At 34.4% G+C, this 19,939-nt stretch overlaps 1 pseudogene; it reads right to left on the bottom strand.

Annotated features, from left to right (window-relative positions):
* LOC129926294 (dynein axonemal heavy chain 6-like) overlaps window positions 1–19,939 on the bottom strand; it is a 71,295-nt pseudogene that overhangs the window by 8,609 nt on the left and 42,747 nt on the right.

Genomic DNA, 19,939 nt, shown 5'->3' with positions numbered 1-19,939 from the left:
TGATGCGCTCTCTGGTCATGGCCACATTTTTATATGCTTGCGAGTCGTGGACGTTGAATGCAGAGCTTGAGAGGAGGATCCTAGCAATGGAATTGAGATGCTACAGAAGGATCCTAGGCATCACATTCAAAGACCGCATCACAAACCAAGAAATCAGAGACAGGGTTACTGTAGCGATTGGAGCCCATGACGACCTGCTAACTATTGTAAAAAGACGAAAGCTTAAAACCTTTGGCCACATTACAAGATCTACGGGGCTCACAAAGACCTTCCTTCAGGGAACAGTGCCAGGGAAAAGAAGAAGAGGCAGAAAGAAAAAGCGATGGGAGGACAACATTAAAGAATGGACGGGCCTGCCATTGAGAGAGGTTCTAAACAAGGCAAAAAAAAGGGAGGAATGGAGAAAGACGGTCAACAAATCTTGCCTGGTGCCCCAACGGTCCAACAGACTAAGGGATAGGTAAAGGTAAAAGGTAAAGGTTTCACATGAGCCAGTGGGTAACAGGATGAATTCGGGTTGGAATTATTATCTTCTTTTTGAACTAAATTTGTATAAGAGAAGCTGACTTTAAGTTGAAGCTTCAAATGAAATGTGTGAAGTTTTTCGGGAAAAATAAGACTAAAATTTAACAGATAGATCTACGTTCATTCTAAATGTAAACAATATATTACTTACATGGTTATTTAAAAAAGCATTGTATACATTCTCCAATTCCTCACTCATCACTACGAAACCTTTGATGGCTTTTTTCAGTTGTTCTAATGATGTCTAAAGGAGTAAAAATAAATTTTAAAAAACTTGACCAAATTATCTCTTAAAATGAAGCTCTGACTTACTATCATTTCACCATTATCACGAGAATTCCAAGTTATTGCTGGGTATTTTCTATTCTGGTATCCATTGAATAACAGTTTTTTTGCTGTTGTTGTTGAGCTTTTAAGTGCTGTTCTGACGTTTTTAATACAAGAGGAATCAGAGTTTTGCAAGCTTTGGAGGGTTGTTTTCGCATCAGTTAGAAAGACAATCTGACTGTGTGGGGAACTTGGATGATTTGCTAGCATGGCAGCAGCTAGTGCTAGTGCTTCCCTTTCTGCTCTGTGACTGTCAGAGAGCTCTCCAGTTGCAATGGATTTTTCTATTTTTCCTCCATCTGGTCATTCCATGAGTATTCCAGCTCCTCCATTTGTGGTGGCTTTATGGTGAGCCGTCCGTGTAAACTCTGATCCACTGATTGCTAGGATAATTGGTTTGTAGAAAACAGTTCACTATTTCCTGTTGGTCTGTAGTCAGATTTTCTTTTTATGTTTTCAATATGGTCCCTTATAGTAGGAAGAGGGCTTTCGTCCCAGGGTGGAGATTCATTATAGTGTATCGAGGATTCCAGAGTAATTTTTTCAAGTTGTTGAATGCATTGAAAGCCTAGAAAATTGAAAGGCGCTACCAACTTGCTTTTACAAGAAACGGCCAGTTAAGAATTTTTGATTTTACTACATGAGATACTGAGGGTGCGGTGGCTGAGTGGTTAAGTGCTTGGCTTTGTGATTTTAGGACGCCCCTGAGTCCACCAAATTCTAATTTTAATTTAATTCAAATTGTAATTCTAATCCAAATTCTGACTTTAGTTGGGGAAAGAAAAGGCGGTAGGTCATTGTGCTGGCCACATGATACCCTGCTTGTTAACCTTGGCCAGCAAAATAGATGACCTTGACATCATATGCCATAAATATTGCAAAGTCTGAAAGGGGAACTTATTCTGTGTCAATATCATATCATAAGCAATCTTCTTGTAATTTGCCTCATGAACTATTCGTTAAATAAATCTAGGCTTCAGATTTCGTTTACATTAAACCTTTTATAATATCAGTTAGGTCTTTGTATACAATACTATAAAACATACTCATTAATTATTCTATATTTAAATCTTATTAACATGTACCTTGATTATTATAAGCAGTTTATTGAATCTTTCAGTTTCTTGCATCAATACTATGGTTAAAGAGTTTATGCGACCTTTGGCGTCAGGCTAGTGGATAAAGAAACAATATTTCGCAATCAATTTGTCAATTACTACTAAGCGTATCTAATATTATTGAAAAAAACAACAACATGGTTTTTGATATTTTAAAAAATATTGTATGCACTATTATGTTGTTTTTCTTTAAATAAGAAGCTTTTAATAATGTAGTAGTTTTCACATTCAGCATTCTATTATGTTAGGTATTATTGTATGCCAAGAGAGCAATCTATTATGTTAGGTATTATTGCATGCTAAGAGAGCAATCTATTGTTAGGTATTATTGCATGCCAAAAGAGCATTCTATTATGTTAGGTATTATTGCATGTCAAGAGAGCATTCTGTTATGTTAGGTATTATTGCATGCCAAGAGAGCATTCTATTATGTTAGGTATTATTGCATGCCAAGATAGCATTCTGTTATGTTAGGTATTATTGCATGCTAAGAGAGCAATCTACTGTTAGGTATTATTGCATGCTAAGAGAGCAATCTACTGTTAGGTATTATTGCATGCTAAGAGAGCAATCTACTGTTAGGTATTATTGCATGCTAAGAGAGCAATCTACTGTTAGGTATTGCATGATAAGAGAGCAATCTACTGTTAGGTATTATTGCATGCCAAGAGAGCAATCTATTATGTTAGGTATTATTGCATGCTAAGAGAGCAATCTAGTGTTAGGTATTATTGCATGCTAAGAGAGCAATCTACTGTTAGGTATTATTGCATGCTAAGTGAGCAATCTACTGTTAGGTATTATTGCATGCTCAGAGAGCAATCTACTGTTAGGTATTATTGCATGCTAAGAGAGCAATCTACTGTTAGGTATTATTGCATGCTAAGAGAGCAATCTACTGTTAGGTATTGCATGATAAGAGAGCAATCTACTGTTAGGTATTATTGCATGCCAAGAGAGCAATCTATTATGTTAGGTATTATTGCATGCTAAGAGAGCAATCTACTGTTAGGTATTATTGCATGCTAAGAGAGCAATCTACTGTTAGGTATTATTGCATGCTAAGTGAGCAATCTACTGTTAGGTATTATTGCATGCTAAGAGAGCAATCTACTGTTAGGTATTATTGCATGCTAAGAGAGCAATCTACTGTCAGGTATTATTGCATGCCAAGAGAGCAATCTATTATGTTAGGTATTGCATGATAAAAACTAAGACACTGCTATATAAAGCTAGACACTAAAGCATCACAAGAACTAAAAGACTATCATGTAATAATAGGAACTATGGAACTATGGATCACTAACAATATTAGAAACAGAAAGGCTTACTAAGAATTAAAAGGATGGCCCAATAAATGGGAATATGGAAATCCATTGCTGGTGGCCCATACTTCAATAGGGGTGATGGACTGTAAGTAAAGTAAGTACTAAGAATTAAAAGGATGGCCCAGGATAAAGGAATATGGAAATCCATTGTTGGTGGCCCATACTTCAATAGGGGTGATGGACTGTAAGTAAAGTAAGTACTAAGAATTAAAAGGATGGCCCAGGATAAAGGAATATGGAAATCCATTGCTGGTGGCCCATACTTCAATAGGGGTGATGGACTCTAAGTAAAGTAAGTACTAAGAATTAAAAACTACCATTTTTACTTGGAACTAATAATATTAGTACGTACTGTAAAAATATTGGGTTTCGCTCTTTCAATATCCAGTTTGTCAATCAATCGATCCAGGACAGCCTCAGCAAGTTCATAAGTAATATCATCATTAGACATCCCACCATCAGCTGCTACGATTCTCGGTTGAACATCAAGTATTGTAGCTAGATAAAAATGTGTTTTACTCCTTTAGTTCTGCATGAACAAAAAATTTTGTCTTAAATTCCAAACATCTCACCCTTTTTTTGTTGATTTATTTGAATAAGAAGAATCAATTGATTTATTAGTGCTGCTAACAAAACAGTAGGCTCAAGGTAATAGGTGAACAAAACAGATATATAAAGCAAGAGTTTCGAACTGGTTTGAATGTTCTTCTTGAACATTATCAAATGTGGTTCTCCTGAGATCAACAAAAAGCAAGTTCTAAATGACCCTGTATCTTTTTAGGGAGAAAAGTGGCAAAGGAGTCTGTCCATAGAGCATAAGACTCACTGATGGCTACAATGTTGTAAGCCATAATAAAGCAGTGTAAAAAAAGATTATATGCCAATTTATTATATGACAATGAATCATATTCTTAACTAAAGTATTTCAAAAACCAGTGTAAGTGTACATAGCAGTCAATTGCGACTGTTTTTGTTTCTATACAACCATTACCAAAACAAACACAGACTTACCAAGTAAAGCATTGGTTTCTTTCAACTGAAAGGCTATGTTTGCATTCTCATGGAGCCCAAAGATTTCTGGCTCATCTATAAGTGGTAGAGATTCTATGTAAGCCTTGACAGTAGCCAATGTCTTGACAAGAGGTGGATAGTAAATACCTTAGATTAAAAATAGATTAAATTTAAAAATTACCTTCCATGGCCCATTGTATTTAATACAAAACAACATAACTTTTTTTTTCAAAGACATTCTTTCTTATGAGGCTGATGACTTTTTGTAAGCAATTACTTTGCTATTAATTACTAATGAATACTACATTTTAAACAAAAGAACAATTCCCTCTCCCCCATACCTGAAATAAATCAAGGTTAAGGGCATGTATAAATCTAGTCAGAATATATAAAATTCTAGCTTGGTGATACAGATGCAGACATGGCAATATTTAAAAAAAGGGTAGCCTAGACTAGAATACTGGATCTAGATATTAATACAAGTAATAAAAGTTTCAAAGATGTAAAATGTTCTTGAAAAAGTTTATGTATTTATTGAACTCTTTGATGAAATACATTCAGGAATACTTGCTTATGTATGTGTATTCAATATATAGATTATCTGGACCTCCAGACCAAATTTAATTGTAAGAAATTTATATTTTGAAAAATTATAATGGTCAAACCAGAGTTTTCAAGTTTTTGATCAGTTGTCAACGCTTCTTAACCCTGCAGCTTCTCTACAATCAATGGAGATCCAAATAATGTTGATATGCCATAAACTATTGACTATACCAGCACCTTAACCTAGTTAAATCCTTTTACAAATTATTAGTAGAACATTATACAAACTTACAGATGAGAGAAATCAATTTGGAATATTTGTATTTTACATCAAAATATGTTGATCTGTGTTAAGGACAATGTGTGTATGTGTGTGTGTACTGACTGAAGTAATACTTGTACAAAGACTAAAATGCTACTTTTGAGGTTGGATCACAGAAAGTCACAGATGATGAAAAAAGGAAACAGATCCTCAATTTAGTTTAGTTCTAGCTTAGACTTATACTTAGACTTAGGTCTTCCTGCGCCGTTTGGCGCATTGGGCGGCAAGCTGTCTCCATAAAAAAGTTCTAGCTTGAAACCTGCTAATAAACATCAACATCTGCCGCAAATAAATGAATAGGACTTCCCTTATAATGTACCTTATATTGAATATACATTACAATTACCTGATTCCGAGTATTTATATTTTGGTTTTAAGGTTTCAGGTCTGAAAAAAAACTTTAAAATTGTCCTTAGACATCTTTGATCTTGGGCATCTGTGATTCGACCGCCATAGGTAATCTGTGGTGATAAAAGAAGTTTTTAATCATTCAACTAATTGTGTATTATACTATATAAAAAAAAAATCATTCATGAATATTAACCTAAAATTTGGAAATTAACGAATATAGATAAACATATGAAGTCTTTTATGGATGTATGTAGTTTGAAAATTGTAGTGTTATTTTATTTTAAAATGTTAAAATGTTTTTTGCGCAATTGCATTTTAAGAAATGCGATAATAATTAAATGTGAGCCGTCTGTGGTCTAATGACAAAATGATACTTTTCTCTCTTGACTCAATTTAGCTAAGGCATCATTAGAAAGATGTGCCCACTTCTGTTTCTCCTTTAATCCAGCTTGGTCTCAAAGCCTGATATTGCATGTCTAGCTGCTGAGCAAAATCCATATAGAAAGTCTATAACCATTTTTGATATAATGTTCACTGTTTCGTCATTTTCACTCCACATGAAGCTGCTTAAAATGGATAAGAACCTAGGTGGGCATCCAAGTCTGGTCAATTTCAATAACCAAATTATTAATTAAGTTGTCTCAAACTATTACAATGATTTCCTTTAAAATTTTTCTTTATAATTACACGTTTATAACAATACCATGAAAAGTCAAGAGATAAATATTTTTGGCTTAGTGTTTTAGAAAGAAACTAAAATATTTATATCTCATGCTGCGCAAATGACAATGCACACAATACTCTACCTCTCCTGTTATATAGATCAGTGTCTCCCAAGGGATGTAACCATCTTTACAAAACATTTCCATGTTGAGCAATGCACACTCTCTGTCGCTATCACTAAAAGCGTACTAAAATAAAAATAAAAATATGACTTATTTATAAGAAAAACTGTATACATAAATAATTTTTTTTTCTAAAAAGATAATATTTTGAAATGAATTACTTTAGGAAAGTGAAGAAATGATCATCCAGAGAGGACTAGTGACATTCAGAAACCCTATATAAAGAGAGATAGAGAGAGTTGCAGAGTCACGACAGTCTAGCACAGTGGAGTCCAGTACAAGATCAGTACAGTACAACAGTTATTCAATTAGAAATTTTGTGTTGCCAATAGTACACTATTTGGCATGTAATACATTAGGCTCAATAAAGTATCAGCCTATTTGGAATCTGAGTTGCCACATTCTCCCAATTGGTGGTAGCTGTTTTGATTTCAATCAAGAAACAAAGGAGAGAGACACAACAATATCATTATTGTTAACTGTGTTAGGTTCATTATGATTTATTAGTTGTTTAATTAACAGGTCCATATTGCTGCATGTTTTGATGCTAAACATTTTCTTTTTTAAAAAAATAAAAGAAATATTTATACTTTATATGTGTGTTTATTATATTTGTGTGTGTGTTGAGCATTATCTTTTTTTCTTTTTTTTTATATTCATGAGCCACCAATTCATTTTAGAGCTTGCATTGCCAGGATGGTCTGCACTGAACAAAACACATTTTTTCTTCCCTAATTGCATTTTCTATTTTAAATTGAACAAATCTAGTCTACAATATATCACAGTAGCTGCTCTCATAATACAGCCTCTCATTACTTTCAAACATTGATTATCTCTTTATCTCTTTTTTTTCTACACAGCACAGAGAATACATTTTTCTAATACATAACTTCCTTTATCAGTTGATTAATGTCTGTCAGGAGTCTTTTTTCCAAATAAGATTTAATAACAATATTATATAAGTAATCATCCAGCTTCAATTACTTCTGACTCTATACTGGTATAGTCTTTCACAATTGTTATAAGGAAAGGTCAAAAAATGTATTTTCAATATACCAGGTAGATGAATTTTCTTGAAAAAAAAAAGGTTGTTAGACAATAATAAATGTTTAACAAAATGTTGTCCTAGTAACCTAGAGAAAAGATTTATTTTTGAATATCCAGCACTAAATGAAAGTTAATATCTTAACACAGTCTGATGCCACATGCCTAATTAGCATTAATTAAGGCCAACTCTCGTCAATTTATTATTTTATATCAGCTTCATGTCATAATTAATTTAATGGGACAAGCCTTAATAAACAAGTTGATTCTTTTGGAATAAAAACAAACATTAAGTTCTAATAATAACAATAGAAACACTGAAAAAACAACAACATAATTCTTAAGCTTTTTCTTTATAGCCTCACTGTTTTTTTTTCCAGCTATTTGTAACATAAATAACTTTTGATTTTTTAGATAACTTCATGACACATGTTGCTGAGATTGCTTTTCTATTCCTTTTCATTGTTCAGATTGTAAGGTTTTCTTTGCTGGAGGTGGTAATGGCAATAAGCACTATACTACTACTGGAATGACATGGGAGCAAATGAAGAAAGTTCGGTGGAGAGGTGTGGTTGTGGCCCTATGCCCTCCTGGGAGTGCACAGGATTAAGTCAAATAAGTCGTCAACTACAGCATTCATTTTCGTGACTGAAGGATTATATATATATATATATATTACTATGAATAAAGATAGGACAAAAGCAATTAAGAAAACTACATGACAAATGTAGAGAGTATAGATTCCCTATTCATCATGAACTGCCAGGTTTCTTTTATCCACTTAGTTTGCAATCTTAGGTACCCTACCCTGATTAAGTGTTGCCTGAAAAAGTATTTTGAGCACTGGTGCTTAGTTCTTTAAATTAAGCTAATATGAGTTTTCTTTGCCTCAACTCTTCTCTTCTGACCCACACATAAGTCATCTCTGCAAAGATCTCTATCTGCAGCTGGGCAGATTAGACCAGATCTGACCATATTTGACAACAGAGTCAACAAAAAAAGTTAGCTGTGATATTCATACTCTCCTGCCTTGACTACTGCAATCCCGTGCTAGCAGGTAGGTATACAGGACAACATCATCATTCAGCTAGAGCAGGGGTTCTCAACCTGTGGGTCGCGACCACCTTGGAGGTCGATTGACAATTTGCCAGGGGTCGCCTAAGACCATCAAAAATATAGATTGTTTTTCTTCTATTCTTCTATTGCTGTGTGTGTGTGTGTGTGTTAGGGGGGTCGCGTCAGAGTGGGGGATTCTAAAAGGGGTCGCCGACCTTAAAAGGTTGAGAACCGCTGAGCTAGAGCAAATTCAGGACAATGCTGCACGAATGGTCCTATGAAAAACAAGAAGTGATTCTGCTACTGCTCTCTTGTGTACACTCCATTGAATGCAAGAATCGACTACAAAACTAAGAACGTCCTTTTACTTTAGTGAACTGATCACTCCATATGTCCCTCAGAGAGCCCTGCAGTCCATGGACTCAATGTGACATGTTTTTCACTCAAAAGTTACAGTTTGTGGCCCTTTTCAGTGCTTGTCTAAAGGTTTCGAACTCACTCCCCATTGATCTCAGACAAACACAGCTTGCTTCACTACTACATTCAAGAAGAAAATTAAGACCTATCTGTTCAAAACTTTTTTTTTAGATTAATGGGTCATTTTAACACTTGAGTTTATGTCTGTTATGTTATAGCTTTAATAATATCTAAACAAAAAAATTGAATGGGTCCTTACACTAATAGTTAATATTCCAGTTCTAGTCTTAACATGTAATATTATGGTTCTACACTCTAACTGTAATATTCCAGTTCTACAGTCTTAACATGACTCTTACTGTAATATTATGGTTCTACACTCTTACTGTAATATTATGGTTCTACACTCTTAACTGTAATATTCTAGTTCTACAGTCTTAACATGACTCTTACTGTTATATTCCAGCCTAATGGTCCAAATTTTTTTCTCTCAAGAATAACAGCATGAAATAAACAAATGCCAAAAATGATCTTCCTCCAGTCCATTCCCAGAGCTGTTATAAAAAATGTTTAATTTATATAGAAACAATAACACAAGTTAAGTCAGTCATTATTATTATTAATCTTTAAAATATCTTTTTTGTCATTTTTTAAATTAAAAAATGAATCATCCTACACACTATAATAATCCTACACAATACATGGTGTAAATAACATTATTACTATTAACACAGAAAACTACATTATCATCTCTCAATACTGTCATAGTGTGCGAGAGTGTTGGAATTTATTGTTAATTATTAACAAATTTTCTAACAAAAAACAAAAAAGTCTTACGGTGGTCTTCAAAAAATGAAGTTGACATATCTATGAATGCCCTTCTTAGATTGGCTCTAATGCCCTTAGGTGGCTCATTAGTGACTTTGACACTATTCTGAAGAACACTGACAGGGAAATGTTTGGCAGGCATTGAAGACAGATAGAGTCTAAAGTTGCTGTGTAAAAGTGAGCTGGTCTCCTGGATATTTTTAATAATGTCTTCCATGGCATTCATCCATGAAGCGGCTAAATGGCAATTCTAAAAAGAATTTAATTAGTTAAATTTAAACTAAATGTTTTGGTTTAAATAATTTTTTAAAGCAAAAAATGTTAAGTCTTTTAAAAATAATACAATCAAATTTTTAATTAATATATTTATAAATCTGGGAAAAAAAAATCTATGTTTATACAAAAATAACAAACATTGATTTCTGTTTAGTCAATGGCTAGGAGAGATAACAGTTACCTATATACTTTTTGAAAATGACAATTGGAAAGGTCTAAGAAAAACAAAATGCTAGCTTCTGTTCCTGACCTGTACAAAAACCCATTCACCAAATTTGGTTGCATTCTTGATCATTGTATCTGCCACTGGACCTTGACCTTGGCCAAGTGAAATTGATTTCACACTATAAGTGAATAGTTAAAATAAGGAACCAAACCTACAAATTACTTTCTAAATGTGATGAGGATTTAATAAAAACAACCACAATGTAATTAAGCAATAACTAATCATACATAAATAAAATTTAGCAAATGTCATGTCTTTCGTTAGCTCTAATAATAACATAATAATTAAATTTCCCTCAGGAGAAATTCAGAGAGAGAGACAGACCCGTTTACATCGTTTTCGTTGATCTTACTAAAGCCTTTGACATGGTCAGCAGAAGTGGCCTTTTCAAACTCCTAAGGAAAATAGGTTGCCCTCCCAAACTACTGAAGTTCATTGAGTGCTTTCATGAGGAAACGAAATGTACTGTCAAATTTAATGGAGCCCAATCAGCACCTTTTGAGGTTAGCAGTGGTGTCAAGCAGGGATGTGTGCTCGCACCTACTCTGTTTGGCATATTCTTTTCCTGTCTACTGCATAATGCGTACAATGACATCAACGAAGGTGTGTTTCTCCATACAAGATCCTCTGGAAAACTATTTAATGTATCAAGGCTGCTGGCAAAAACAAAGGTTAGGAAGCTACTTATCAGGGAACTCCTGTATGTTGATGATGCAGCTATTGTGGCTGATTCTGATATTCAGCTTCAATTCCTAGTTGACAAACTATCTGCTGCTAGCCAGAAGTTAGGCTCAAACATTAGTCAAAGCAAGACTAAGATACTAGTCCAGAACACAAATACTGCTCCTCAAGTAAACATTAATGGACAACCACTAGAAATTGTGGATCACTTTTGCTATCTCGGCTCCATCATATCCAACAATACTCTACTGGATAAAGACATTAACAACAGGATAGCCAAAGCAATGGCCACCATGTCACAGTTGCAGAAAAGAGTGTGGGACAACATATTGCTGACTAACAATACTAAAGCCCAAGTCTACCGGACCTGTGTGTTGAGCACCTTGCTATACGGAAGTGAAACTTGGTCAACTTACTCATGGCAGAAAAAATGCTGAATGTCTTCCACCTCTGATGCCTAAGGCTGATCTTTAAAATAAGGTGGCAAGATAGGATAACCAATAAGGAAGTGCTACAAAGAGCAGGATGCCAGGACATGCACTCTGTTATCAGCAGCAGATGCCTTGGCTGGCTTGGCCACGTTCGTAGAACGCCAGTAGATCGACTTCCACAAGATATTCTGTATGGTGATCTAATAGAAGGCAGGAGAGCCGCTGGTCGCCCACTTTTACGTTATATGGATGTATGCAAACGCGACATGAAGCTCTTCAAAATCTACACTAGCAGCTTGGAAAAAGTAGCTTTGGATAGATCTACAAGAAGAGAGAGCATAAAGGAAGGGTCTCGGATTGCAGATGCCATACACTACAGAAGCAGAAAGAAGGGTGATAATGCAATGGCGCCCACATATGCCCAACCTGCGATCACAGCTGTGTATCAAGGATTGGCCTCTTTAGTCACATAAGATGTTGCAAAGGGAAAAGATCGTCTCTCCTGACGTAAAATGCCACAGAAATTTCCCTTAGCCAGCTTGCTCCAAATTAAAAGTTATACAAAGAAGAATTTATCAAATATATAATTAAACTGTATAAAGATAAAACAAATAAAAAATTGATAGGTTTCAAATAAGTAACACTTCTATCCTTCTGATGGTATTTATATTGTATCATCAGAGGGATAACATACCATCAGAACTTTTAAAATACAATGGCTCAAATATAACAAAATTTTTAGGACTATCTGCCAGAAAATATGGGATTAAAAAAAATATTGCCACAAGAATAGAACCAAATTTTTTTTTATTCCACTGCTCCAGAAAGAAAACTTGAGACAATAAAAAAACAAACAAACTATAGAATGATAAAGTCTAATAGTTATCCAAGCAAAATAATGCTGAAAATAATTTCAACAGACTCAAAAGTTGAGGAGGTCCTTTGCAAAGGTAGAAGCATTCTTGAACATATATTTAACATTAGACTGTTAAAGGAGAAAATGTCTTTAACAGCTAAATAAACTGGTACACGACTTTACAGATTTAAAAAAAACAACGTTTGACTGGTTTTGGCATCATGGTATGTGGTAAGTGATGGGGGAGTTCAGCTTGGATAAAAACATTATCAATAATATCGAAGCCCTATACCCTAAGGTAAACAGCTCAATACTTCTGAACAACAAAGTTAAAGAAAGTTTTAGGACATCCATTGGAGTGAGGTAAGGATGCATTATCTCTCCAGCTCTTATTAACATATTTCTGAAGCATATTATGATGGAAACTCTAGAAGGATTTACTCCTACTTGACCATATGGGCAGACTTTGTCCATCTCGGGTTTGAAGAGGATATAGACCTCATTGGGGAAATTTCAGACCAGGTACAAGATATTACTTCAAAACTGTATACTAGAGCAGTCTGCATGGAAATCAGTGCTGATAAATTCAAAATACTAGTTTGTGCTGGAGATATAATGAGATGTTGAGGATGTTGGGGTACAGTCGAACGAACTAACATTAGAAGAAGTTGACTCATTTAAATACCTATGGTCAAACATTGGAATAGATGGACTTCAAATCAATAAGAAATAAAAACCCTTTTAAGCTTGGCAGTTGCTGTCATAAGCAATCTAGAGAATCTGGAAAAGTAACAGCTTCCAACAAAATTAAAACTGCATTCTTCCCTAGTGGTCTCTGAACCCCCACATGGTTGTGTAAGTTGGATACTGAACACAGAAAGAAAAAATTCAAATAAATGCTACAGAAAAATGCTGGGTTTTTACTCTTACAAGAAACTCTCAGTCTAACTAGAGTTAGAGCCTTGACTTTGTGAATGAGATGATGTAGATCTACTTGTATTAAAAGCTAGTGTTGCAAAGAAATCTAGTTCCCTATGTTGTATCGTTTAAAACTTAATTTTCAAGAAGTAACTAACTGATATGAAAGGGCAGCAGACTGACACCAGACAAAAAAGATGTCACAAAAATGGCAGCAGTTTCTCCATGTAAGCTTTATGTTTCTCTTTTCCATAACAATCATATTTAAATTCCCATAGAATTTAGCTTAATTTAAAGAAGACATTTATGGTAGAAAACTAATTTAATGAATATATTTATTGAAAAAATGTCTGCATTTACTTTTCATGAACTCCCATATCTTTAGCAAAACGTAGAAATGATGTCATTGGATCTGATCCTGGAGAAAGAATGAAGACCAGTGGAGTAGTCTTAGACATACTTTCATAGAGTTCTGGCAATGTGACAGGACTTACAACAAATTGTTTCCCTAAACATTCAGAAACAAACTCTGTCACTGCAAATGTTGTCTAGGATAAAAACAGAATTGACATAATATAAAAGTTAACAATAAATCCAAAAAGGATATAATTAATTTTTATTCACATAAAACCCAAGAAAAATATCTTTGTTGAAAAAAATTTACACACAGTGCTTTATAGTTAGAAGATTATTTTGATCCTAACTGCTACTTTTTTCTATCATTTTCAATGGATCAACAATCTCAATAGCCCCAAGATATCTATTAGCATTGAAGGATAACCCTGGTATCAATTTAGATTAATCTAGATCTAGATCTATTCCATTAGTCTTTCTACCTCAACATTAAGTTAATTCATGTTACAGAGAATATCAACTCCTTTTAAACATTTGAACATTGTGAGTGTAAGCATTGTTTTTAATTCATCATATTGTAAAAAGCCAGAATGAGCCTTTAACTGGGAAGGAGTTTGGTTAGCAGGCCATAGATCTAGATTATCCATTTGACTGCCCTAACCCAGGGATCTAAGATGTGATGTGATTTTACAGAGAACCTGTGCCGCAGAACATAGATCTAATATTTAAACTATGACCAAGGTAAGAAAACTTAAGGCTATGGCGCAAGATCCTTTGATCCCCTTTGCCAGTTTCACAGTTAGAATAGTAGGTCTATGTACTGGTTTGTAAGACGTGAGTATGATGCTCTTTCATTTGGGCACACAACAAAACTTTTAATTGAAAACTCACCCTTTCCTCACGGAAAACTTTAACAAACATTAATTTTTGAAAAGCTGTCAGGCGATCATTCCAATTTCCATTAACTCTATCTGGAAGAGGCAGATCACCATCGTTATATTCAGGGGGATCCAAGACAGCGTAGAGATAGCGCTCCGGAGGAGGATTGGCTCGAACCTAAAGTTTTTGATATAAAAAAAATCATGCTTTCTCAAATATAATCTATACAATTTTAAAACGCAGAAACTTTCACAAGCTTCTTGCATTCATAACATTGTAAAACCTAGACCTAAAGGCCCAAGTCAAGCTGAATATAAAATACATCCTTGTTAATAAAATGAGCCTTTTTAAAATTCTGTTAACAGTTATTGTAAAGAAAAACACTTTTTTCTCTTGCCTCCTGTTAGGAACATAATAGTACAATAGAGTCAAAATACACTGAATGACTACACAACACACATCTCTAATATTTGCTGAACACATTCTTATGGAAAGTTACAAGCACACGTTAACATAACAACAACAACTGATACATTAAATCATTTTCATAACATTCACCCCAGACCCCCTTCGGTTCAAATTGTGCCTAGGATTTACAAGGAAAGAACTAAACTAATCATACACCAAAATAATTGTTATCTTGTTCATTTTCTTTATTTCCAACAGTTATTGTATAAACTTCATGTCCATTGCTTAGATAGATTGATAAATCATTATGTAAAATGGGAATACCCACTAGAGAAAGTGAAATAAAAAACTTTATTTTTGTCACAAGGCACTATTGTTTTGTTATTGTCACAAGCACTACAATTTTTGTGTGAAAGATGCCAACTCACTTAATTGTTCCTAGTTGGAGGCTCAAATTTACACTCTTGAATTTAAAGGTTTATGTCTGCATCTTCTGCCTGTTGTTCCTTATGTCTGTATCTTGAAGGTGTTTTTCTTATGTCTGCATCTTCTGCCTGTTGTTCCTTATGTCTGTATCTTCAAGGTGTTTTTCTTATGTCTGCATTTTCTGCTAATTGTTTCTTGTCTTAATCTTCATGCTTGTTTCTTTTGTCTGCAAGCTTGCTGGTTGTTTGTTAAGTCTGAATTTTTGTGGGCGTCTCCTTAATCTGCATCTTCTGCTTTTGTTTTTTTTTTATGTTTGCACTTTTGTGGTTGTTTTTTCATCAGGTAACTGGCTTGATCAATAAAATGCATTTCGACCTCATGAATATTATCATCATAAGGTTCAACAAAAGCTGTTGCATTTTTGGTGCAAAGATAGCAACTATCTGCTCTTTATTTTACGATCTTCATTTGGTCCATGTGTTCAGCTTTTTAAGATAGCAATAGAGCTTCGTGAGTGAGTTTGTAGTCAGGAAATCCTGATATGAAGCTAAGAACTAACCAACCCAATAAATGTGACTGGACTTGCCATCTGAGTCTAATTCAGTAACACTGGAACTAAAGTACAGAGAGCTGTACACAGTATACATTAATGATTTCAACGACAGATTTTTATTATAGGTTCATCCAAATGTGTTCAGACTAATGTGAATTCTTTAGGACCATAAGAAATATAGGGCTTATTTTGATTGTTCATCGCTTTATGTGTATTGGCTCACCAGGCTATATACTATTACAGAAAATGTGTTTGGATAGTATAGAAGGGGTAGCAAGAGACTCTTGGGCACAGGATTAAAACGATGAATCTAGAATGACAAAACTAAATTTAGTCATCCTGTATGGAGGCCCCATCAGTTTCTTTATCAAATTGCAATATACTGCAGACAATTTAAAAATTATAATCACAGAATTAATGGGAAATAAAATAATGTAAGAATTCAAAACATTAAAACACATTTTTTTTAAAGAGATTGGTAATGAGCCTGGGCTCACAGAACACATTTGTGCCATGGTTACTATGCCACAAACTGTAAAATATTTTGTATAATTTAAAACCACAATAAAACAATTTAATATAGGACAAGTGATTAAGGCATATTTCTCATTCCAAATGCTAGGACAAATTCTTAAAAGTGCTATTTATTTCCTATGCCTGAAATGGGTTGCCTGAATCAGCCAGAAAAACAATGCCTTTGCAGAGTTAAGTCTCTCATTATTATGTACAAATAGATTAAAGAGACAGATTTCAAAGAATGAAACGATCTTTTTTGAAGATATGTCCTAATTATTAAGATATGTAGCCTTCAGTTTGATTGAGACTGATTGTTTTAATATTTTTTTTTATGGGTAATGCATTTTGTTATCATTATTATTACCTCAGGGCCTTCATCCAGTCTTATCCATACAGGTGTTTTATCCAAATCATAATGGATGTAACGGAAGTCTTCAAATGTGTCACTCATCTCGCAGGCCATTTTCCAAACATTTGATGGAAGCCATGTTGTGTTTTCTGGTTTGGGGACATTTTGCTGTAGAAAATGTAATGGCTTTTAATTACAAAAAAAAAGAAAAAAAGTTTTTATTTTGATAGAAATTGTGTGTTCTATAATTGTTTGCCCTTCCTCTTTCAGTGAGATTCTAAATAATCCATAAATATGTCAACTTGTCAGTGGTGACAAAGTGTGTTGATTCTCAATGGTTATATAAATTTAAACTCTCAAATCTAATTGATTTGAATAAGCTACATTCTTTAAGATGTACAGAAAATTCTGTGGCATTCAGCATTTTACTTACATCTCTTGAAATGTATAATCTTCCCTTTGTAACCTCTCCGCTGCATAAAGAGGCTAATCATTGATACACAGCCACGGTCACAGAAAATCACTACTCCATACAAGTGTACTATTATTTAAAACTTTTTATTCCTAATGTATATAATAAAATGATAACATATTTATATATCTCTAGGATCTCTAGAAAGTCATTTCATTTCTGTGAAGGCATTTCCTAAAATAAATGAAGTTGAAATAAGAGAAGAAGAGAAATATTAATCAAAATGTCTAGTACCTTCTCTATACCTCCAATAGGTCCACGGAGAAAAAAATTCCACTCCAAGGGAGTTATTTCCCCTTCAGTCTTCATAATCTCTGAGCAAAGCAAAAATGAAAATACAAGCTTGTGTTTTTCAAAGAGACCTCTGAAAGAAAATCAAAGCAACCACTAGAGGAATATCTCATTTCACATGTCACATTAATCTGTAAGTAAGATCAAAGTTAATTTAGTTAATGAATTCTTTAAGATTTACAATATAATTAATGGGTACTTGACATTAGCTAAGGAAAGGCTAGCTTCATAACACCCTTGTTAACTAACCATCAGTAATAGAAACAGATGACCTTTGCATCATCTGCATCTGAAGGATGTGAAAGGGGACCAAGCATACTACAAAATAAAGCATGACCCACAAAACAAGATATACTAGAGGCACTATGAGATATATTTGATTATTTTATGGCCTCCTTCAGTCATGAAACAACTATTGGTCTCATGTAATTGAGATGAATACATAGGCTATGATTGGAACCATGTCACACACGGAGCAGTCCTCCTCTCCCCCCCCCCCCCCCTTGCAACCAGCTGATCTATCCAAATGAAGGTTAATGCCAATAAAGTTAAGGAGTAAATTTTATCGGCATCCCAGACTCTGCCAGGGTGTAGCACTGTAAGCTGCCCAAGGGTCACTGGCTCTTGATTTTTCTTCAGGGTTGACTCCTGAAAACTTTCCCCATGTTTGGATATAGCTGCAATGAGTAAAGATTTGAATTAGAGTTTTCGTTCTCCTAGGTGGGTAGCCAGCAAGCTAAGGAGCCCCTTCCTGCCTGAAGATTACTTGTTAAAGCACCAGTGCTCTTCTTTACAGATAACAGTTCAAGCCGGATCCAATATCTGAGTTGGACTAGTTGTCAGAGGCTATTTGAGACGCATGCCTTTGGAAGCATTTTATAGGCAGTGGAGTGCTTTTTTTGCATTACACCAATTCCAGTAATGTCAATATTACTGAAACCATGAGACACAATGCAGGTAACAATACAAGAATTACCTAGAAACATTCTTGTAAATACATACCAATATCTGAGTTGGACTAGTTGTCAGAGGCTAGTTGAGACGCATGCCTTTGGAAGCATTTTATAGGCAGTGGAGTGTTTTTTTTGCATTACACCAATTCCAGTAATGTCAATATTACTGAAACCATGAGACACAATGCAGGTAACAATACAAGAATTACCTAGAAACATTCTTGTAAATACACACTGTAGTCTCTTCTAAGCAAATGCCCAGTCGTGTTTGAAGGTCATCGGACTTCTCACTGGTTGAGATTGTATTGTTAAATAGCTGAATAAAATTTTAAAATAATAAAATGGTTAAGATGTTTCTGACTAAATCCTAAGCATTTGAAACATTGGAAAAATAAAGGCTAAAATTCAAATTAAACTCAGACATGATTGCCTAACTTTGGACTGGACCAATTTTCCTTTCAGACAATCAGATGATGGGGAGGGAGATTTTTTTTTTTTTTAAATTTTATTAGTAATGTGGGTGTAGGGGAGAAAACTACTCTATTCTAGCATCATTTCATTTTTCAAATTTGTTTCAGATTTTCTAAAAAATACACCAAACTAATTTCTACTTCATACTCATACAGATGGCTCCTCGGTCCTTTTGACTACTGCCTAGTCCTGTTTTCAAACCCTACCAATTTATTACAGAGGCACAGATGACAAAAATGTTGACACCTTGTAATTAATTCTTTTAATCACAAAGAAACAATGGATTTTACAGAAGAATCCCCTCTAGCCTTGTCAAGAACCATAGCTGCAGTGCTAAAATTTGTTGCAGGTTAGCATCATTGTCATCTAATATACCATCTAGCAAAGCATTCATGGATAATAAAGATTATTATTATTATCGGTTTACAGGGGTAATGTTTAAAGTGGTTCTGCCCATCAGCAACACAATACACAAAGAAATTAGTTTAGAATGACACTATCTCAAACTTTAACTGTAAATAATGGATATTTTGGATAAGACTTATACATGGTTTGATCGTCAAAGAATATGAGAAAAAAAACACATGTGCTTATACAAGAGTAAATTATCTGTTTTTAATTGTTATGACTATCTATCTGGCTGCCTTGAAACACTGGACTCAGATTGCCTGGTACTTTATCAACTCTAATAAACTAAGTCAAATACTGTACAGTTGGAAGTTTGAAAGACTGCACAAGCACTTCACTGTAGAGAACCTTACAAAAAGGTACTGCTCTACTTAATTGAAACATACTAGACTATCTGTTTTGTCCTGAACTCATACCAGACTATCTTGACTCTGCCACCTCTTCTCTTTATAAAGGGCCAATGAAGGCCTTCTAGGAAATGACAGAACGTCCCCAGTCCTTTTTAGACAAATCACATGACCACATCACAACCTATTTTCAAGTAGAGTGTCCCTGAAGGGCCGTCCCTTGTCCCTGTTCACTGCTAGCAGTAAGCTGGCTTCTGTCACCTGTGTGAGCTTGTCATATGCACATCTAACCTTACCCACATCAATAAGTTCATTTATAACAATATCATTTATAAATACTTGCAAAAAGTATATTAAGTAAATATGGGTAAAGTTTAAAAATTTATATTTATGCATGGGCCCACTACAA

The sequence above is a fragment of the Biomphalaria glabrata genome, chromosome 5 (assembly GCF_947242115.1).
Source record: "Biomphalaria glabrata chromosome 5, xgBioGlab47.1, whole genome shotgun sequence".
Taxonomy (NCBI): domain Eukaryota; kingdom Metazoa; phylum Mollusca; class Gastropoda; family Planorbidae; genus Biomphalaria; species Biomphalaria glabrata.
Note: the sequence above shows the minus strand (reverse complement) of the source record. Positions and strands in the feature narration are given on the sequence as shown.